Source organism: Simochromis diagramma, unplaced genomic scaffold (genome assembly GCF_900408965.1).
Source record: "Simochromis diagramma unplaced genomic scaffold, fSimDia1.1 OVJJ01000254.1, whole genome shotgun sequence".
In the NCBI taxonomy this organism is placed as follows: Eukaryota; Metazoa; Chordata; class Actinopteri; order Cichliformes; family Cichlidae; genus Simochromis; species Simochromis diagramma.
The window spans coordinates 132,948-152,395 of NW_024387056.1; the positions used below are offsets into that span (position 1 = coordinate 132,948).

General features: G+C 42.6%; 1 pseudogene; it reads right to left on the minus strand.

Moving 5' to 3' along the window:
• Positions 1 to 1,101: 1,101 nt before the first annotated feature.
• LOC120741893 lies at positions 1,102 to 15,915 on the minus strand (annotated as a pseudogene).
• Between the last annotated feature and the right edge of the window lie 3,533 nt (positions 15,916 to 19,448).

Genomic DNA, 19,448 nt, shown 5'->3' on the forward strand with positions numbered 1-19,448 from the left:
TGTACTGCTGAGTTCAGCCACTTTCAGTAATCTGAAAGACAGAGTGTTTTCCTTCATAAGGACCACATTATATTATTATTGTATTACTCTCTTTTAGTTTTAACATGATTTTATCTGTAATTTTTTTTTAAAATGTGGACCATTTATTTATTTGCAGATGGTGGCCTGTATATTCCTTTCATAGAGGAGGATTTGTGGGCTGAGAGTGTTAATCTGAGGCCTGTGCATCCTATTAATAAACAACCACCGGATTTGTTTCCAGCTCAGACTGTTTCTGGCATAGAGACAGTCTGAGCCTGAACAAACCAGCTGTTCAGACTCATCTGAACATTTTATAGCAGCTGGAGAGTTTTCATAGAGGGATAAGTCTAATTGCCCTATAAAGTTCAATTGTTTAAAGGATTTTGGAGACGTTCAACTTATAGATGCGTGCTTGTTTGTTTAAGTGTTTAAATGTCCACCAAATAACCTGCTGGATTCAGCTTGAGGAGCCCACAAACAATGGAACTGGTTCACTATTACTCAAATTTTTAATTGTTGTTGTTTCAACACTATAAGGTTAATCTTGTGGTTTTACTTGGAGCATGATTATGGACACACTGTGACCAAGTTGGAGTCCACTTGCATGGCAGAATGGATCCAAAACAGATAAGGATCACAGAAAACAAATTTAAACCCCCCAAAACTGACATCCTACAGTTCATCTTCTCACCAGCAGAGGGTGATAAAACATCTGAGGACTTGGTGATATCAGAACTGTACATATTGATCTGATCAGTATGGAAGTTCATGGTTCTTTGACTGGATCAGTTTTTAAAGGAGCTATTTTTATAGTACAACAGAAACATGAGAGATGCTGAATGTCTTTAATGATTTATACACTGAGTATGATTGGATGTCCACTTATTCAGTCGTGGAGCATCCAAACAGCCTGTCTGTTCTCAGGATTTGACAACAAATTAAAGCAAAAACCATTCAAATGTGCTCTTAATATGAAAATCTGCTCCTGTTGAAAGCTTCCTTCCTCTCCTGCTTCCATCACAGTTTCCAAAAATGAGTGGAACAGGTTGGAAGGTTGGAAAAATCGCATTAAGAGAAATCAAACATTTGGATTCATTTTAACAAGCTCAGACTTGTTGAAAATACAGAGGAGCTGGTTGTTAACTGAGCTTCAAAGAAACACAACATACTGGTTGTGGTGGAGGTGTGGTCCCTGGCTCAGCTGCTGGGGAGGAGTGGTGCAGTGAGCTGAACAGGGCGGTGCCGCGGAGGCAGGTGAGAACACAGCGTGTTGATGAGGGTCTTTTCCCTTCTTAGTGAGGAAGGAGATGAGAGAAGAGAGATAAAAAAAAAAGCTGACCAGCGCTGGCCAGAGTGTGTGGTAAATAAACTTGACATGTGTGAGCACAACCATTGTGTGTGTGGAGTCCATTCAACACTGTGATACTCACTGTGAAGCTTTAAGGGGAAAAAATACAGAAAAACAACACGTGGATCCTGGAATAATCGTAGCTTCCATCTTTAAAAGACTGAAGAGGAAGAAGTTTGCAAGGAATCATTTAGAACAGTTTAAAACATCAACTGATTGAATCCATGAATTTGGAAACGTGTTTCTGAGTGAAAGAGACAGACATGTACAGACTGAACTATCTGTTCAACAGTCAGAATGTTTCTCTAACAAGAGGACCTTCTTTACACTCAACTCAGCACAAACACACTGAGGAACCTGACCAGACAAAAAATCCAGGATGAAGAGATTCAGTGAATGTGGTGTTGAAGGTGTGGAGGTGGATCAGGGTGTCAGAGGAGACTCTGTAGAAGGACAGAGTGCCGGCAGGACAGTCCACATACACTGCTACTCTGTTACAGACGGAGGAGGAGGAGGATGAGGAGGAGATGAGTGTGTTTCTGTTATTGTGCCATACAGAACGAGGACCATCATCAGTGCAGTACAGACTCCATGACTGCTCGTTGTATCCAAACAAACAGTCATCACTGTATCCTTTTCTTCTGATTCTTCTGTAACTCACTGATATTTGAACCTCTCCTCTCCACTCAACCTCCCAGTAACAGCGACCAGTCAGACCATCTCTACACAGCAGCTGAGGCTCATAGTCAAATCTTTCTGGATGATCAGGATATGACTGCTCCTCTGTCACACGTGTCACCTTCCTTTTGTTGTCAGACAGTTTGAGGTTTGTGTGTACTGTGTTTGTGTCGATTGTGAGTTGACAGGAATCTGATGGAGAGAACAAACACAATCCAGCTGCAGTTATTGATCCATCATCTGTTCATTGATTGACACTTTCATGATGACTCCTGACATCAGAGATGTAAATGAGTGATGTGACAGTTTGAAGATGGTTGAATGTGTGCTGCTTTGTTTTTATGAATCACATTGAAAAGACACTTACACTTCCTCAGACCTGGTTTCAACCATCGGACTCCAGCAGGCTCCACCCTGAAAGGAAGAGGGGGGTCAGACCAGCACAGTCTCTTTCAGCATGCACACATGGACATTACATCCCTCTCACACACATAATGTTTGACACTGATAAAGGAACAGTCCAATATTTTCACAAATACACATCAATCCATACAGTGGCTTGCAAAAGTATTCGGCCCCCTTGAACTTTTCCACATTTTGTCAAATTACAGCCACAAACATGAATCAATTTTATTGGAATTCCACGTGAAAGACCAATACAAAGTGGTGTACACGTGAGAAGTGGAACGAAAATCATGCATGAGTCCAAACATTTTTTACAAATAAATAACTGCAAAGTGGGGTGTGCGTAATTATTCAGCCCCCTGAGTCAATACTTTGTAGAACCACCTTTTGCTGCAATTACAGCTGCCAGTCTTTTAGGGTATGTCTCTACCAGCGTTGCACATCTAGAGACTGAAATCCTTTCCCATTCTTCTTTGCAAAACAGCTCCAGCTCAGTCAGATTAGATGGACAGCGTTTGTGAACAGCAGTTTTCAGATCTTGCCACAGATTCTCGATTGGATTTAAATCTGGACTTTGACTGGGCCATTCTAACACATGGATATATTTGTTTTAAACCATTCCATTGTTGCCCTGGCTTTATCTTTAGGGTCGTTGTCCTGGTGAACCTCCGCCCCAGTCTCAAGTCTTTTGCAGACTCCAAGAGGTTTTCTTCCAGGATTGCCCTGTATTTGGCTCCATCCATCTTCCCATAAACTCTGACCAGCTTCCCTGTCCCTGCTGAAGAGAAGCACCCCCAGAGCATGATGCTGCCACCACCATATTTGACAGTGGGGGTGGTGTGTTCAGAGTGGTGTGCAGTGTTAGTTTTCCACCACACATAGCGTTTTGCATTTTGGCCAGAAAGTTCCATTTTGGTCTCATCTGAGCAGAGCACCTTCTTCCACATGTTTGCTGTGTCCCCCACATGGCTTGCGGCAAACTGCAAACGGGACTTCTTATGGTTTTCTTTTAACAACTGTTTTCTTCTTGCCACTCTTCCATAAAGGCCAACTTTGTGCAGTGCACGACTAATGGTTGTCCTATGGACAGATTCCCCCACCTGAGCTGTAGATCTCTGCAGCTCGTCCAGAGTCACCATGGGCCTCTTGGATGCATTTCTGATCAGCGCTCTCCTTGTTCGGCCTGTGAGTTTAAGTGGACGGCCTTGTCTTGGTAGGTTTACAGTTGTGCCATACTCCTTCCATTTCTGAATTATCGCTTGAACAGTGCTTCATGGGATGTTCAAGGCTTGGGAAATCTTTTTGTAGCCTAAGCCTGTTTTAAATTTCTCAATAACTTTATCCCTGACCTGTCTGGTGTGTTCTTTGGACTTCATGTTGTTGTTGCTGCAGCTGTATTTGTACTGACATTAGATTACACACAGGTGCACTCTATTTAGTCATTAGCACTCATCAGGCAATGTCTATGGGCAACTGACTGCACTCAGACCAAAGGGGGCTGAATAATTACGCACACCCCACTTTGCAGTTATTTTGTAAAAAATGTTTGGAATCATGTATGATTTTCATTACACTTCTCAAGTGTACACCACTTTGTATTGGTCTTTCACGCGGAATTCCAATAAAATTGATTCATGTTTGTGGCTGTAATGTGACAAAATGTGGGAAAGTTCAAGGGGGCCGAATCCTTTTGCAAGCCACTGTATGTGGATCAATGTGCTGATGATCTGGACTGGATTTTTGGATTGCTTGTTGCAGCAATAAAATCTGGTTTGACCTCCTTTGACTGTCCCCCACTTGAAATGCTCTCCTTACTGTCAATGCAGTGATTATTAATCCATCTTCGAATGACAAAAGATTGATGTTTTTGAGTTGCCTAGTCAAAGTCTAGAATTAATTCCTATTTAGATACTTTGGCTTGATTATTAATGTTCATAAACCTGACAATATGTTGGAGAATTAAAACAATTCTACAAAGAACAGTGGGCCAAAAATTCTCCATATCAACGTGATCAATAATTATTGGAAATACTTAACTTTAGTTCTTGCATATAAGGGTGGCAAAAACAGTTACCAGTTTAAGTGGGCAATACTTTTTTTCTTTTTACATCTGGTCTACTATGCCCCTATCTCTAAGCTCTGCACAGTCTGTGGTGGTGTTTAAGGTCTTTTAAAGACATGTTTGTTTTGGCGAGGAATTTATGTAATATGGATAAAACATGGTAGCCTTTATGAGTTATGAATTTTAAATTCTCAAGTCTTCCCACTGTTTTAATCTCGGTTTTTATTATTATTTATTATAAATGAACCTGATGAAGCCAACAGAACCACATCATCTACAAAAAGCATAGATAAGATTTTGAGGCCATTAAATTGGAAGCCTTCCACCACATAGCTACACTTAGAATTCTGTTGATAAAAATAATTAATAGAATCAGTAGCCCTGGTGGAGTCCACAACCCACCAATAATGAATCCGACTTTCTGGTGGCAAGGTGGCCCAAGCTCCTGCAACAGCTTTACAGAGATGGCTCTCGCCAGACACCCCATATTCCTAAAGCACCCCCCCCACAAAAGACATGGTTGATTGCATTCTCCAAGTCCAAGTCAGTCTACATGTCAAAATACATGTAGACTGCTTGAACAAACTCTCATGGACCCTCAAGTATACTTGAGAGGATAAAGAGCTGGTAGCATGGGGGTGCAGTGGTTAGTACTATTGCCTCGCAGCAAGAATGTTTTGAGTTTGACTCATCTGGCTGGGGCATTTCTGTGTGGAGTTTGCATGTTCTCCCTGCATTTTCATTTATTGTCTCTGGGTACGGTGGCTTCCTACCACAGTCCAAAGACATGTAGTAAGTGGGGTTAGATTAATTGGTAATTCTAAATTGCCCATAGGTGTGAATGTGAGTGCACATGGTTGCGACACACTGGCAACCTGTCCAGGGTATAACCTGCATCTTGACCTATGATAGCTAATGTAGGCTCCAGCACCCCACCATATTCTCCTCTACTTAAAAGGAGAAGTAGAGGAGAAAAATGGATGGAGGATAAAAAGGTGGTCTAGCATTTCGCAACCTGAAAAGAATCACACTGAGCATAAAGGTTCGACTTCTGGATTCCTTTCCAGCAACTTGCATAGACTTTCCCAAGGAAGCTGGGGATTGTGATCCCCTATAGTTGGTGCACATCCTCTAGACCAAGGTTTGCCAGTCCTGCTCAGCTTCCTGCAGTGCTAGCCAATCCAACTCACCACCAGGTGGTGATCAGTTCACAGTTGACTTCTCGTCACCCAAGTGTCCAGACTATATGGCCACGGGTCCAATTATCTGATTACAAAATAAATAATCAATGTATTTATTTTCTAAGGTGTCCTGATCCCACATGCCACTTATGGACATACATAACTTTAAACAAGCAACCCTCTCATCCACTGGGAATAAGTCCAACCTACAGCAAGCATGGTGAAGGTTTGCAGGACGATATGACTGACAGCTCTCTCCCAGATGATCCAGAGGAAATTAAATAAACGGTTAAATTACCAATAATACAAAATATTTCTTTAGACTTCAGTACAATAAATATACAAAACAAACAAAAAAAAAACACCAAACAAGAATCAATAACAGAATAACCGCTTGGCAGTGGCAGACGAGATCTGGCAAGTTTTTCCATGAGAGCAACCCGCATACTCATCTGTGTTGCTTAACCCACAAATGCATTTTCCTTGCAAATATTGTAATTTTAAGGGGAAGTAAACAATAGAATAGAATAGAATAGAATAGAATAGAATAATCCTTTAATTGTCCCACAAGGGGAAAATTGGTTGTAACAGCAGCCAGAAAGACACACATACAAACAAACAGTACACAGGACACAGAACAGAAACATACACAATTTTTCTTACATATTTACAAATGGACAATGGTTACTATAAACAGAGTACTGTACAGTTATTAAATTAAATAAAAATAACTACAGATAAGAGGCAAACCAGGTTGTAGTGCGAATCGGTTGATTAAATTATTGCAGTTACAGCGCAGATGTAAACATCTATGTTTGTTGGGAGCAGTTCTGATTGTACAGTCTGACAGCTGCAGGGAGGAAGGACCTGCGGAAATGCTCCTTCATGCATCTAGGATGCAGCAGTCTCTCACTGAAGGAGCTCTGCAGTTCAGCAACATTTACATGCATGGGGTGGGAGACTCTGTCCATCAGAAATGTTATTTTGGCCAGAGTCCTTCTGTCTCCCACCACCTGCACTGGGTCCAGGGTGCATCCCAGAACAGCGCTGGCTTTCCTGATGAGTTTATCCAACCTCTTCCTCTCAGCTGCCGATAAACTGCTGCTCCAACATACCACACTGTAAAAAATGACAGATGTCACCACAGAGTCATAGAAGGTCTTTAAAATCACTCCCTGTACTCCAAATGACCTCAGCCGCCTCAGCAGGTAGAGTCTGCTCTGGCCCTTCCTGTAAAAAGCATCGGTGTTGTGGCTCCAGTCCAGTTTGTTATTCAGGTGAACACCCAGGTACCTATAAGAGTCCACTATCTCAATGTCCACTCCCTGGATGTTCACCGGTGTCGGTGTGGTGGGTCTGCGTCTCTGGAAGTCCACCACCAACTTCTTGGTTTTCCCGGCGTCCTCACCTGTGATGAGGCCGACTATGGCAGAGTCGTCAGAGAACTTCTGTAGGTGGCAGCGTGGGGAGTTGATGGAGAAGTCTGCAGTGTAGGGGGTGAAGAGGAACGGTGCCAGCACAGTTCCCTGTGGGGCTCCCGTACTGCAGACCAGCGTATCAGAGACACAGCCCTGTGTCCTCACATACTGTGGACGTTCTGTGAGGTAGTCCAGTATCCACTGGGACATGTGGTGGTCCACTCCCGATAGCTCCAGCTTGTCTCTCAGAAGTTGTGGCTGGATGGTGTTAAAAGTAGGGCTGGGTATTGTCATTGATTTCTAGAATCGATTCAATTCCGATTCACAAGGTCCCGAATCGATTCGATCCACGATTCAATTTAATTCGATTTGATTCAGTCAGAAATATTATAATTCAGATCAGTACATTTACATATTTTTGTATCTATAAAAAGGAAGCTGACACACACAAGACTTTATCAAAGGTGTGAGCATCACAGCAGATGCCTTTGTGTCAAAGTAGCTGAGGATAAAACACAGAAAAACATGAAGGCGATTTTCCTGGCCTGGCATTTTATAAAAATATTCTACAATACATCAAAAACAAAAGAAAACCATTAATCAACACATGAACATTACATCTGAAGTTACAGCGGTTTTATTAGAGACACGGCTAAGCGTTTTGCATTTTGCATAATTTTAAAAAGCTTAAATTTGTTCAGTATTGAATGGCAGAAATTAGGTTTTCTTTTCGGAAGTATATTAAACAAAAAAAAAAAACGTCGGCCGACAGCACTGTAAACAACGGTAGACTTGTGCGTAACAAGCAAGCAAATAATGAAGAAAACAGATTTTTAGACGGGAAACTGTTCTTGAAGTACAGCGAGAGAGAGAGAGAGCTGTGCATCGTGGTCAAAGCAAAACAGTAAAAGTAAGAGTGAATACATGACGATGTTTATGTGAAGCGTAGTTTGGATCTTCTTTTGCTGCTGGTTCAGTCAGTTTTATTTTTATTGTTTGGAGAGAGATCAAACTAACAGCTTTAGAATCAGCGCATAAAGGGCGTGAACACAAAGCGCGGACCCGCCGACAGATCAGAATCAGCGAGCTGTCGGCTTTCAGCCCCGACTGTGAGAAAGGCGACATCTAACTGATTCTGATCCGCGGGTCCGCGCTGTGTGTTTAAGTCTTTGTGCAGAATCCCTGTTCCTGCTCTCATTTACTGTCTTAGCTATTTGGTGGTTGTTGAAATTTTGTGAGATTTCACCAGAGATTCTGGCATTTCGGGCAAAATAAATTTATATTAAAAAATCGATTCAGGATTGTAATGAATTGATTTTACGTTATCCAAGCCAGAATCGATTTTAATCGATAAATCGATTATAAAAACCCACCCCTAGTTAAAAGCACTGGATAAATCAAAGAACATGATCCTCACAGTGCTTCCAGGCTTCTCCAGGTGAGTTAGAGCTCGGTGCAGGAGGTAGATGATGGCGTCCTCCACCCCAATGCCAGGCTGCCAAGCTTTCATTATTATCATTATTGTTCTGCTTGGAGGCACCTATATATATTTTGCTTGTTATTTTTAAACTAGAATGTCACATCTGCATGAAAGACACATGAACTAAGTGAAGGATGCAAAATGTTTCCAGCTCTTCCTCCTTTATTAGAAATTCTCATCCATACCTGAGAGTGTCCAGTCTCCAACTTGGATCTTTCAGTCCAGCCAACAGCAGTTTCATTCCTGAGCCTCTTGGATGATTGTAGCTCAGGTCCAGCTCTCTCAAACAGGAGGGATTGGAGCTCAGAGCTGAAGCCAAATAACTGCAGCCTTACTCGGTGATCAGACAGCCCGACACACTACAGAAACACAAAACAATCTTCACATACAAGTTCTTGAATAATTAGGCCCTTCAGACCTTTCAGTACCATATCACCCCAATAAAGCACTTTGCTTTCACACTGCTAGTTTACTTGTGGTTGAGTAGTGAAAGGAAGCCTTCAGGCTCCTCATCCTTGGAGCCAGCTCCCAGTTTTGAGAATCTCTACTTTCATCATTAGGTTTAAAAGTTTCCTTTTTGATAAAGCATATAAGTAGCTCTGGATCAGGTGACCCTGATTCCTCCCTTTGTGTGTCATGGGAAGGCCCCAGCAGCATAAGACTATTGCAGGATAACTGTAAAGAAATGTATTGTCATACACTCCGCAAAACACAAGTTCTTGCAGTTCTGGACTGTTAATAGTACCTCCCCTATAGATTGGTGCACTTGGTAACTAACTGGGTGTAATGCAGTTGATGGGAAGACAAATTTTAGACTTTAATTGCAATATATTGGAATTTAGCAGGAGCAAAGCAAAATCAAATAAAATTAAAAACTGAAAAAATAACTTGAATGATCTAATTCAGTGGTCCCCAACCCCCGGGCCTCGGACCGGTACCGGTCCGTGAGTCGTTTGGTACCGGGCTGCGAGAGTTGAGGCTCAGTTGTGAAATGTATGGTTTTCAGGGTTTTTATCGGTTTTCAGCGTTATTTTGTTATCGTTTTTATCGTTAACTCGGTTTTCCTGGGTCTTTTCACGTGTGTTATGAATAAATCTTCTTTTTTTCGGTACCGGTACTAGTTTTATTTTGTTGTATTTATCCGCGACACCTTAAAGGCCGGTCCGTGAAAATATTGTCGGGCATAAACCGGTCCGTGGCGCAAAAAAGGTTGGAGACCGCTGATCTAATTAACCTACTCTGAGCTAATGTGGATTTTGTTCTTATTTTTGAGAGGAGAGAGGTTAGAGAGAACAAGCACAACTGGAGGTGGAGATGCACCTTTCTCTGTGTTCACTTTTAAAAAAGACAGACAAATACAAAAACAATGTGCAAGTCCACAGTTTTGGACAGTGGCTGCTCCTCTGGCCTTACTCACTATACCTGTGGACTCTCCAGGCCAAATCCTTAGATGATGACTAATTTGCCCTTCTCTCTCATTCTCTCCTTCTGAGATGAGAGACTTACACCAAAATGTGATTAACATGAACAACACAGTATCCTTAACAGCACCAAAGAGTAAAACAATGAAATGTGGATTATTAAACATTAAGTCTCTGTTAGTACATGAATTAATAATCCATCCATCCATCTGCTTATCTGGGGTCATTTCGTGGGGGAAGCAGCCTAAGAAGAGAAGCCCCAACCTCCCTCTCCCCAGCCACCTACTCCAGCTTGTCCAGGGGAACACCAAGGCGTTTTCAGGCCAGCTGAGAGACATAATGTCTCCTGCATGTTATGGGTCTGCCCTGTGGTCTCCTCCCGATGGGACATGCATGGAACACCTCACCCAGGAGGTGCCCGGGAGGCATCCTTGTCAGATGCCCCAACCGCCTCAAATGGCTCCTTTCAATGTGGAGGAGCAGCGGCTCTACTCTGAACCCCTCTCAGCCGAACCTCTCACCGCATCTCTAAGGGAGAGGCCAGCCACCCTTTGGAGGAAGCCCATTTCCACTGCTGTATGGTATATCGTAGTGGCTACCTTACAACATAGCACCTGAGGCGACTGTTGTTGGAGCTATATAAATAAAAAAAGTTCAATTGATTTTTCCTCCACACTCACATCTCTATGAGGTCCAGTGAATAGCATTGTATTTTTCTAACTGCTTCAGACAGGTCTATTACCTTCTTCCTGTAACCACTTCCTGGGTCTCATTTCAGGGGTTCAAAAAGTATTTTTGTCACTGAGTGGTGATAAAAATTTCTCATGATACTCTTTCTGGTTTAGCAAAACCGCTCACCTACCATTGTGTGCCGGAAGGATGATAATGTTGTTGTCATTACTAAGCAAGTTAGTAATCTTATGCTTGTTCAGTATATGTGTAAATCACTATATTATACAGCCATGTATTTAAGATGTTCAATATGCAGTCATTTTTATTAATGCCTATTAGGCACCTAAAAACATGGATTCTGGACACTTTCTTTCTTCCAGTAAGAAAAGAAAGCAAAAGTAGATTAAAAAGCGCATTTTTACACCAAACAACACATGAAAAATCCTTAGATAGATTTTTTTCTCTCCAGTGTCATGTTCATGAGTCATTTTTACAAACTAAAAACTAAAAAAATGTAAATATGGAAAAGTTTTCCAGGCAGAAATTGAGATACAAATAATTCACACATACTTGGCAATTCTGTGAAAAATAGCCTTTTTAGGCAATAGGATTAAAATTACCAAAAGTGGAAAGTCTGAACCCTAACCTGAGAGTTTCCAGTGTACAGTGTGGATTTTTCAGTCCAGCAGATAGAAGCTTTACTCCTGAATTCTGGAGATCACTGTTACTCAGGTCCAGCTCTCTGATACTAGAAGACTGGGAGCTGAGAACTGAGGACAGAGCTTCACAGCTTCTCTCTGACAGATTACAGAGACTCATTCTGAAGAAAAAAAAAGATATTTGTTGTCAGATTAAATAATGTTTAATGATGAATGATTAGCACTGATCCACTGCAATTTATGACAACTGGTTGCCCAGATAAAAACAAACCCAGTGGCACAAGAGCCTCTGTAACATTTATTTCCTCTCTAACTACAATACCATCATAGCATAGAAAAAAAAGACAAACCTGAACATTGCGCACTAACAACAGATGAAGGTGTAGCAACAGTTTACTCCACCAAAGAAAAAACAAAAAAACACCAATTATAAATGTTTTCAGAGAAAAACTTAAAGTTGTGGAGGAGGTGGAGAAAGAATCAGCGAGAGAGAATTTTCTTATATCTAGCAACAGAAACTGCCTTGCAACATAACAAATGTAATTGGCTTGGCCAGTCTGCTCAGTTGAAGCCAGCATGTGTGTAAATGTTAGCTTGAAAGAACTTACTGAAAAAGGGAATAAAAAGTACATGTGCAAAATTGGTGTGAATGGGTGAAAGAGGCAAGTTGTAGAAAGCGCTGAGTGCTCAGAGTAGAATAGCACTGTACAGGGAGTGCAGAATTATTAGGCAAATGAGTATTTTGTCCACATCATCCTCTTCATGCATGTTGTCTTACTCCAAGCTGTATAGGCTCGAAAGCCTACTACCAATTAAGCATATTAGGGGATGTGCATCTCTGTAATGAGAAGGGGTGTGGTCTAATGACATCAACACCCTATATCAGGTGTGCATAATTATTAGGCAACGTCCTTTCCTTTGGCAAAATGGGTCAAAAGAAGGACTTGACAGGCACAGAAAAGTCAAAAATAGTGAGATATCTTGCAGAGGGATGCAGCAGTCTCAAAATTGCAAAGCTTCTGAAGCGTGATCATCGAACAATCAAGCGTTTCATTCAAAATAGTCAACAGGGTCGCAAGAAGGGTGTGGAAAAACCGAGGTGCAAAATAACTGCCCATGAACTGAGAAAAGTCAAGCGTGCAGCTGCCAAGATGCCACTTGCCACCAGTTTGGCCATATTTCAGAGCTGCAACATCACTGGAGTGCCCAAAAGCACAAGGTGTGCAATACTCAGAGACATGGCCAAGGTAAGAAAGGCTGAAAGACGACCACCACTGAACAAGACACACAAGCTGAAACATCAAGACTGGGCCAAGAAATATCTCAAGACTGATTTTTCTAAGGTTTTATGGACTGATGAAATGAGAGTGAGTCTTGATGGGCCAGATGGATGGGCCCGTGGCTGGATTGGTAAAGGGCAGAGAGCTCCAGTCCGACTCAGACGCCAGCAAGGTGGAGGTGGAGTACTGGTTTGGGCTGGTATCATCAAAGATGAGCTTGTGGGGCCTTTTCGGGTTGAGGATGGAGTCAAGCTCAACTCCCAGTCCTACTGCCAGTTTCTGGAAGACACCTTCTTCAAGCAGTGGTACAGGAAGAAGTCTGCATCCTTCAAGAAAAACATGATTTTCATGCAGGACAATGCTCCATCACACGCGTCCAAGTACTCCACAGCGTGGCTGGCAAGAAAGGGTATAAAAGAAGAAAAACTAATGACATGGCCACCTTGTTCACCTGATCTGAACCCCATTGAGAACCTGTGGTCCATCATCAAATGTGAGATTTACAAGGAGGGGAAACAGTACACCTCTCTGAACAGTGTCTGGGAGGCTGTGGTTGCTACTGCACGCAATGTTGATGGTGAACAGATCAAAACACTGACATAATCCATGGATGGCAGGCTTTTGAGTGTCCTTGCAAAGAAAGGTGGCTATATTGGTCGCTGATTTGTTTTTGTTTTGTTTTTGAATGTCAGAAATGTATATTTGTGAATGTGGAGATGTTATATTGGTTTCACTGGTAAAAATAAATAATTGAAATGGGTATATATTTGTTTTTTGTTAAGTTGCCTAATAATTATGCACAGTAATAGTCACCTGCACACACAGATATCCCCCTAAAATAGCTAAAACTAAAAACAAACTAAAAACTACTTCCAGAAACATTCAGCTTTGATATTAATGAGTTTTTTGGGTTTGTTGAGAACATGGTTGTTGTTCAATAATAAAATTATTCCTCAAAAATACAACTTGCCTAATAATTCTGCACTCCCTGTATATGAACCAATCCATTTACCATCACACTGTTCAGGTTTTTGAATTAGTCATGGAAGCCTTTCTATAATTAAAATCAACATTAGGAAGAATTTTAAAAAATTAAAGGATGAGCACAAATATACAAATATACTTACACGAATTTGTTGGAGGCTTTGATTACTGGCAGCAGCCTCAGAAGAGCCTCCTCTGAAGCAGAGTATTTCTTCAGGTCAAACACATCCAGATCTTTTCGTGATGACAGTAAGATGAAGACCAGAGCTGACCACTGAGCAGGAGACAGTTTATCTGTGGAAAGACTTCCTGAACTCATGTACCGTGGGATCTCATCCAGCAGAGAATGATCATTCAGTTCATTCAGACAGTGAAACAGATTGATGTTTTTCTCTGCAGACAGAGCCTCACTGATCTTCTCCTTGATGTACTGGACAGTTTTATGACAAGAATGTGAGTTACTTCCTGTCTGTGTCAGTAGACCTCGTGAGAGAGTCTGATTGGTTTGTAGTGAAAGACCAAGAAGGAAGCGGAGGAACAAGTCCAGGTGTCCATTTGGGCTCTGTAAGGCCTTGTCCACAGCACTGTGGTAGAAAAATGTCACTGCAGATTCTACATCTCTTAAATCTTGTTTTGCAAACAATTTAGACCATATGGAGGTCTTCTGTTGTCCTTCCAGCAGATTTACCCCAGACTTTATGAAGGTCAGATGGACATACAGAGCAGCCAGAAACTCCTGAACACTCAGATGGATGAAGCAGAACACCTTGTCCTGGTACAGTCCTCTCTCCTCTTTAAAAATCTGTGTGTGAACACTCCTGAGTACACTGAGGCTGCTCTGATATCGATGCCACACTTTGTCAGGTCTGATTCATAGAAGATCAGGTTTCCTTCCTGCAGTTGATCAAAAGCCAGTTTTCCCAGAGACTCAATCATCTTTCTGCTCTCTGGAGTCCAGTGTGGATCTGTCTCAGCTCCTCCATCATACTTGACCTTCTTCAGTTTGACCTGAGCCAACAGGAAGTGGATGTACATCTCAGTCAGGGTTGTGGGAAGCTTGCCTCCCAGTATGGTTTTCAGCACATCTTCCAGAACTGTAGCAGTGATCCAGCAGAAGACTGGGATGTGACACATGATGTGGAGGCCTCGTGATGCCTTCATGTGGGAGACGATCCTGCTGGCCTGCTTGTTTTCTTTGAATCTCTTCCTAAAGTACTTCTTCATCTGATGGTTAGTGAACCCTCGGATCTCTGTCACTGAGTCAACATATTCGGGAGGGATCTGATTGGCTGCTGCAGGTCGTGTGGTTATCCAGAGGTGAGCAGAGGAAAGAAGGTTCCCCCTGATGAGGTTTGTCAGCAGCACATCTACTGAGGTGGACTTTCTAGGGTCAGTTAGGATTTCATTTTTGTTGAAGTCCAGAGGAAGTCGACACTCATCCAGACCATCAAAGATGAACACAACCTGGAAGTCTTCAAAGCTGCAGATTCCTGCTTCTTTGGTTTCAGTAAAAAAGTGATGAACAAGTTTCTCCAAGCTGAACTTTTCCTCTTTCAACATATTCAGCTCTCTGAAAGTGAATGGAAATGTGAAGTGGATGTGTTCATTGGCTCTGTTTTCTGCCCAGCCAAGACTGAACTTTTGTGTTAAGACTGTTTTCCCAATGCCAGCCACTCCCTTTGTCAGCACTGTTCTGATTGGTTTATCTCTTCCAGGTGAGGCTTTGAATATATCTTCTTTTCTGATTCTTGTTTCCTGTCTGTACTGCTTTCTGGATGCTGTTTCAATCTGTCTGACCTCATGTTCATCATTGATCTCTGCAGTTCTTCCCTCTGTGATGTAGAGCTCTGTGTAGATCTGATTCAGAAGGGTTGGGTTTTCTACTCTAGCAGTCCCCTCTAAAACACACTGGAACTTCTTCTTCAAATTAGATTTAAGTTTGCGTTGACAAACTGAAGCAAGATATTCTGAAAAGAAAAGCAGATTATCAGTTCACGTTTTGTAAAGGGACGGTCCAGTTTCCTTTCTCTAAGACATGTCCATTTGACTACATGTTGGTCCATCTCTTGAGAGAAATGTCCCATTCATTCAGGAGTTTACATTTTGAGAGAAATCCTCTTACTGTTCTGCAAACTGTCAGCCAAGTTCTCCTTCTTCATTCTCCTCAGTAAGTTCAATGCAATCATTACAAATGCCTCTCTGCTTCTCCACCTCTGCTCTTCATCCTCATCCTCCAACCCCTCCTCTTCCTCCCTCTCACTCTCAAAATATGTTGGGTAATCTTGGCTCAGAACTTTGTGAATCATCTTCACCTCATTCTTCACAAAAGTGATGATGTTGTCCTCCAGCAGCTGGAACGGAATAATTTATGAATGACCCAATCAGACTGAAGTCATGGAGCCAAACATCAGATCTATGTTGGACACAATGACAATCCACTGGTCTACAAAGAGCAGCATGGAGATGACTGTGAACAGAATAGATGTAAAAGTAGTTGTTGTACATGTACAGACCGTAATGATGGATTCCAGGTGTGTCTGACTCTGCTGGGCAGACTGATCACTGGGAACCTCTGAGCTCACCTGGTCCACTCTGAGGAGGAATCATCAAGAATTAGTTCAAGCACAGAGTAAAAATTCAGTAAGTGAATTTTTTTAAGACAGTGAATCAGATGATTCCCTATAGTTGTAAAAGTTTACTAGTCCTTCTGAATCCACTGAGAATCAACAGCTCAGCTTAGTATTTTGTATTGAGTTCAAGTACTTACAGTGCTCCAATAACACATGAATAACAAGAAGTCAGTATAAAACCAAAAACAAATTATCTAACATCCAATAACCGACCAATCTCTCTTCCAGCACCTTACCATCAGCCTTCCAAACCAGGGTGATTAGTGTGGTACAGATGACAAGCAACTGAGGAACCAGTCCATGACAAAACTGTGAGTAGCTCTCTTCTGACAACCTCAGATTATTTTCTTTTGTACAATAACTTGTGAATCAAGTTTACATTAATTTTAAATGCCACAATCTCGTCTCTTCTTTAAAGAACACTTTTTCAATAACCAACATTAATAGTATTGTGGCATATCTAATATTTTCAGTAAACTGCACCAATTTAATATCTATGAGATATTGGAATGGGAATGCATATTGGTACACTGGATGTCTGATCTGTTTTCTTCTAATTTACTGAAGAAAAATGCAAAATATATATCCTGGGTAAACTTCAAAGCAGAGGTCAGAAACACTTGGCTCACACAGAGTTGACAGAAGAGTTGCTGAGTTTGTGTTGCATTTTTGGCCAAACCAAAGCTAAAGTTATATTTCTGCAGCTGTTCTTTGCAATTGAGCAACTAGGTGTGTTTTGGAACACAGCATTATCCATGACACTGCCGTTTACATCAACATGCACTGTGCAGAAAATGCTTGAAGTCATGTCTGTAAATCCTAAAATGCATAAACTAGATTAGATTAGATTAGATTAGATTAGATAAAACTTTATTAATCCCTCGGGTGGTTTCCTCCGGGAAATTCGGTTTCCAATAGCATAGCACCGACAGAAGTTACAGAATGTGAGCAGAAATATACCATATATACACATATATAAATACAGAGACATATATAAATACAGAGTATACAAAAGGGATAAATAGAATAAATAGGAATAAGAATACAAGGGAATTGCACATTTCACGTATTGTGAGTCTATTGCACCGTTGGATATTAACAAAAAGTATTGCACAGTGAAAAGGCACTACAGCTTAGTTGTCCCCCCCCCCCCCCTCCTTTGTCCTCCTGTTTCCCCTCCATCTCCCCTCTAGAGAGGAGTTAAACAGTTTGATGGCGTGTGGGACAAAGGAGTTTTTAAGTCTGTTGGTTCTTGACTTTGGGAGAAGCAACCTGTCACTGAACAGACTCCTCTGGTTGTTTATGGCCGTGTGCAGAGGATGCCCAGCATTGCCCATAATGTCCAGCAGTTTCTTTAGTGTCCTTTTCTCTGCCACTGTCACCAGAGTGTCCAGCTTCATGCCGACCACAGAGCCAGCCTTCCTGATCAGTTTTTTCAGCCTGAATGAGTCCTTCTTTGCTGTGCTGCTCCCCCAGCACACCACAGCATAGAAAAGTACTCCAGCAACCACCGACTGGTAAAACATCCTCAGGAGCTTCCTGCAGATGTTAAAAGACCTCAGCCTCCTGAGGAAGTACAGTCGGCTTTGGCCTTTTTTATACAGGTGCTGCGTGTTGCATGACCAGTCCAGCTTGTTGTCCACCCACAACTCGAGGTACTTGTATGTGTTGACCACCTCCACCTCCTGTCCCTCTATCTGAACCGCCAGTAGACCTGCTCTGGACCTTCCGAAGTCCACAACCAGTTCCTTGGTCTTTGAGGTGTTGAGTTGCAGGTGGTTTGTGTGACTCCATGTGACGAAGTTCTTCACCAGACTTCAGTACTCCTCTTCCTGATCATCCCAGATACGCCCCATGATGGCTGTGTCGCCTGCAAACTTCAGAATATGGCATAATTCAGAGTTGTAGCAGAAGTCAGAGGTGTACAGGGTGAAGAGAAGAGGGGACAGCACAGTTCCCTGTGGTGCTCCTGTGCTGCTGACCACAGTGTCAGACGTGATGTCCTTCAGCCTGACGTACTGTGGTCTGTCTGTGAGGTAGTTTGAGATCCAGGTGACCAGGCAGGGGTCCACCTGCATCCTGTTTAGTTTTCCTGAAGCAGACAGGGCCGGATGGTATTAAAGGCACTTGAAAAGGCAAGAAACAGGATCCTGCCCGTGCCTTTTCCCTTGTCCAGGTGTGAGTGGGCTCTATGTATGAGGTACAGGATGGCATCCTCCACTCCGACATCCGCCTTGTATGCAAACTGTAGTGGGTCCTGGGCATGTTGTACCTGTGGTCGGAGGAGGTTGAGGAAGAGCTGCTCTAGAGTCTTCATAAGATGTGACATCAGTGCCACTGGTCATAAGTCATTCAGCTCATTAGGCCGGTTCCTTTTGGGGACCGGGACGATGTAGGATGTCTTCCATAGGGCGGGCACTCTCCCCAGTTGCAGACTGAGATTGAAGACTCGTTGTAGCGGCTCCCCAAGTTCAGCAACACACGCATTTAGCATCCTAGGACACACCTTGTCTGGGCCTGCTGCCTTCCTGGGGTGAAGCTTCCTCAGTTGTCACCTGACCTGATCCACTGTGAAACTGGGAGATGATTGGAAGGATGGGGGGGTGGGGTGGGGGTGGGGTCCTGCTGTTGATAGAGGGTTTGGAGGAGGGGGGTGTCATAGTGTCAGGGAGGGGGGGAAGTGAGGGAGGTAGGAGAGTAGGGAGAGGGCTCTGTAGTAAAGGTGAGGGTGGGGAGGGTTGTGGGCTGGTCAAAACTGTTGAAGAAGTTGTTGAGTTTGTTTGCCTTCTCCACAGTCCCCCCCACTGTGCTGTTCTTGGTGTTGTGGCCTGTGATGGTTTTCACACCATTCCAGACCTCCCTCATATTGTTCCTCTCCAACTCTCCAACTACATCAGGTCCAGAGGTTTACAACGCCGCAGGTTCAGGGCGTTTTTGGAGGAAATTGAGGGATTGTATGGTACTTTACTGAGGTGCGTCTGTGAAGGTTCTCAGTCATCCAGGTCATCATAGTCTAAGGAGCTTGGAAAGAAAAGCGTCTGGACTTCTTTGAGTTGCTTGAAGACGTTTCACGTCCACTGTGAACGACCATCTTTGAACAGAGGCGGTGGTTTACAACACCAACTGTCTGCCATCTATAACCCAGTTTTGAGATCCCTTCCAAGACGCCTTAACGCCCACTTATATCCTGGGCCATCTGACCTCAGGAA